The sequence below is a fragment of the Chiloscyllium punctatum genome, chromosome 29 (genome assembly GCF_047496795.1).
Source record: "Chiloscyllium punctatum isolate Juve2018m chromosome 29, sChiPun1.3, whole genome shotgun sequence".
NCBI classification, from domain to species: domain Eukaryota; kingdom Metazoa; phylum Chordata; class Chondrichthyes; order Orectolobiformes; family Hemiscylliidae; genus Chiloscyllium; species Chiloscyllium punctatum.
Genome location: NC_092767.1, coordinates 22,630,779 through 22,634,775, shown reverse-complemented (window position 1 = coordinate 22,634,775; position 3,997 = coordinate 22,630,779). Strand labels below are relative to the sequence as shown.

Below are 3,997 nucleotides of genomic sequence, written 5' to 3'. Positions count from 1 at the left end.
CAACAACCTATTTTTCTGAACAATACTACACCACAAACAGAGGGCTAAGTCTGATTTTCATCGTTAATTTTCAATTTCAGTTCTGAATGCACAGTTTCTTACGAATGTGGACAGCAGAAGACTGTTAACATTCCATTTCTCATATTTCCAGAAAATTCTACTCCGCTGATAACGCCTTGCCTTATCACACCTCAAGCCAGGAACCTGGACCAGTCGAGTTCCTTTCCACACATCGAGTTGTTTTTTCTAATTCATTGACTGCTGACATAATAGATAATTGCCCTTGAGAGTCAGCTGTAAATTAGGTTGAACTTTCTCAGCTTGACTTTCAACTGATCCTAAAAAAAACTCATCACCTGCAGGTAAATGTATTGCATTGCTTCTTGTTTTGCTTAATTTCACCACCCCAACGCCTCCCGCCTCCCGAACATCCAAATTTCACGATAGTTCGACAAATGTTTGGAAACTGATTCGTGTTGGAAGTTGATGGCTTTTTGTGTCTCGACATATAATTTATTCAATTAGACATCTTGAAGTTACTTCGGATCTTCACAGTTGAAAATTTACTTTCGATTGAATGCAAAGCTCAAGCTCCACGAAATCCAAGTTCTGCAAAGGAATTAATTACTTTTAAAAGAGTCAACGCTGTGAGCAGGATTCGAACCTGCGCAGGGAGACCCCACTGGACTTCAATTCCAACGCCTTATCCTCTCGGCCATCACAGCTGCATCCACATTACCAATTTTCATAGTAAAAGAACTGAATTCATGAAATACGAAATTTGTTTGAAGAATAAATTGTCAAGACCCAAAGATTTCGCCAAATCCTTTGCAAAGACCCAGACGAACGTTACCTTAGCAGATTGACAGGCTTTCACCGCAAACTAGATCCTGACACAGCTGAAGTTGTGGAAATGATTCTTCATTGAATTATAGAGTCACGGATGTACACCACACGAAGTGAGGATCATTGTCTCACTGCGTCCGATCGATTTTGACTCAATTGCTCGTCATCTGGTGCCGAAGTAGATATGCTGTTGTGTTTTAATATTCATCGAAATATAGTATTAGAAATATTGATGCTAAGTCCATAAACACTAGCTACATTCGTAAAAAAAAAATCGGAATTAGAAAGAATGCAGAACCAATTTACAGAAATGGATCCAGCAACTAATCCGTAAGTTCTGACATCAGGTAATGAACTTGTGAGCACAAAAGAGGAATATTGACCGAAGATTTGGAACTTGAAATCGTCTTGACGGAATTATTTGAAAAGTTTTTGCGATTGTTCTAGAGTCATCAAGTTCTTGAACAATACAACATGGAAAGTGGCCCTTCTTTCCAACTTGACCATGGTGGACAGTTATCCCAAATTAATAGGTCCCATTTGCCAACATTTGGCCCACAACCCTCTAAACCTTGTTACTCATATATCCATCCAGATGCCATTAAATGTTACAGTTGTATCAGTCTCCAACAATTTCTCTGGCAGCTCATTCTGGACACGACTGAAAAAGTTGCCCCTGACGTCCCTTTTAAATCCTTACCAACTAATTTTAAAACAATGTTTTCTAAATTTTGACTTCCTCACCAGCAGGAAAACACCTTGATGAGTCAACCTATCCATGTCCCTCATGATTTAATAAATAGCAACGATTTGACTTTATCACACTTGTCAGGAGGGAAATGTGTGGAGATTATTATCGAAGGTTTGAAGTAGAACGTCTGATGTACAGATTTTTGGAATTGCATCTTGGAGAAGTGTTTAATAAGTCAATGAAATCTAGTAGCAGTTTTAGAAGTCTGTTGTGAAAGCTGCAGAAGGATTTCAGAGCACGAGAACAAAGTATTATTTCCAATGTATTGTGGCTCAGTTCGACCGCACTTGGCCTACAGTATGAGGAATTATAATCCTCAATTTAGGAAAGATACTAATGCCATATGAGGAATACCACGAATAGCGATTAGCCTTGATATCATGGATGAACATTAGTCCTTTGTATTGAAATTGGGAAAATCCGGTGTTTTTTAACAGTTTCAAAACAAGAGAGGTAATCTCATTTAGAGTTGCAAAATATTTGAAGTGATAAACCGGGTGGTGCAATTGAATTTTGTTCCCTCATTGGTGAATCGAGAAGCAGGAGAGGACAATTTTAAAATGAAGCATTGTGAATTATGACCAGGATGAGAACTATTGATTTTTGTCTTCGCCTTGAGAAGTCTCGCTATTCAGCACTACAGTGAGCCTTGGATATTTGGTCTTTGAATGCATCACTATCAGCCTGACCCGCCGACACTTCCTGCATCACTATAGACCTGACCCCTCGCACTTACCGTCTTAATATCAGTGTGAACCCCTCAAACTTACTGCATCACTATCCATCTGGCGTCCTCACATTTACTGCGCCACTTTCACTTCGAGACCATCATTTTGACTGCGTCACTATCAGCCTGAATGCCAAACACTTACTTTGTCACGATCAATCACGCCCTTAAACTTCCTATGTTACTATTACCCTGACTCCTGACACTTACTGTGTCACTATCAGCCTGACTCCATCACACTTATTATGTAAGTACCAGACTGACGTCTCACACTTACCGTGTCACTACAACACTGCTTCCTCAAACTTACTATGTCACTATCACCTTGACCCTCTCACATTTACTGCGCCACAATCACACTGACCACCTCACACCTACTGCTTCACTATGAGCTTCAACACTCATACTGACAGCGTCACTAACATCCTGACCCCCTCATGCTTACTGCGTTGGTATCTCTCTGATCCCCTCAGAATTACTGCATCATAATCATTCTGACCCCCTCATACTTAATGCGTCACTATCCCTCTGGCACCCTCATACTTCGTGCATCACTCACACCCTGACACATGCACACCTACTGCATACCTATGAGCCAAACCCCACTCACTAACAGCGTCACTCTCTCTCTAACCTGCTCACACTTAATGCATCACCATCACCTTGACGTTCTCTCACTTAGTGCATCAATATCAGCCTGACCCCCTCACGCTTACTGCATCACTACCAGCCTGATCCCTTCAAATGTACTGTGTCACTATCAGACTGACCCACTCATACTTACAGCATCACTATCACCTTGACCCCGCAAACTTAGTGCGTCCAGATCACACTAAACCTTTCACTCTCCTTGCGTCACATTCAGCCAGACTTTGCACACGATCACTCTGACCTCCTCATTCTTGCTGCATCACTATAACTCTATCCCATTCACGCCGTGTGTGTCACTATCACCCTGACAACTCATGCTCACTGCACCACTATTATCCTGACTCCATCACAATTAGTATATCATTATCAGCCTGACCTCTTACACTTACTGTGTCACTCTCATCCTGTCCCCTCACATTTCCTGTGTCACTCTCAAACTGAAACCCTCAAAGTGTCTGTGTCACTGTCACCCCAAAAACGTCACACTTACTGCATGGGTGTCTACCTGAAACCTCATGCTTATTGCATCACTATCATCCTGAGCGGCTCACAGTTACTGCGTCACTAGCACACCAACACTCTTACCATTACTGCGTCACTATTGGCCTGACACCTCACACGTACTGCATCACTATTAGCCTGACCCGCTCACACATTTTGCGTCACCACTACCCTGACCCCCCCTCACAATTGCTGTGTCGCTATTAGCCTAAGCCCCTCACTATCATGCTGATCAAGCTCATAATTACAGCATCACTATCAACCTGAACCCCTAACACTTTTTCTGTCATTATCACCCTGACCCTCTCACATGTAATGCGTCACTGTCACACTGAGGCACTCACATTTTCTGCGTCATTATCAGCCGGACCCGCCGGCACACAGCGTCACTATCAACCTAACCCCTCACACTTGCATGCCTCAATATCAGCGTGAACCCCTCACACTTACTGCATCACTGTCCATCTCCCATTCTCACACTTACTGCACAAGTTTCACCTTGACATCCTCATTTTTACTGC

General features: G+C 42.4%; 1 non-coding gene across 1 annotated transcript; it reads right to left on the bottom strand.

The window, feature by feature from the left end:
• Window positions 1–643: 643 nt before the first annotated feature.
• trnas-uga (transfer RNA serine (anticodon UGA)) lies at window positions 644–725 on the bottom strand. The gene has a single exon. It is a non-coding gene; the product is annotated as a tRNA-Ser (tRNA).
• Between the last annotated feature and the right edge of the window lie 3,272 nt (window positions 726–3,997).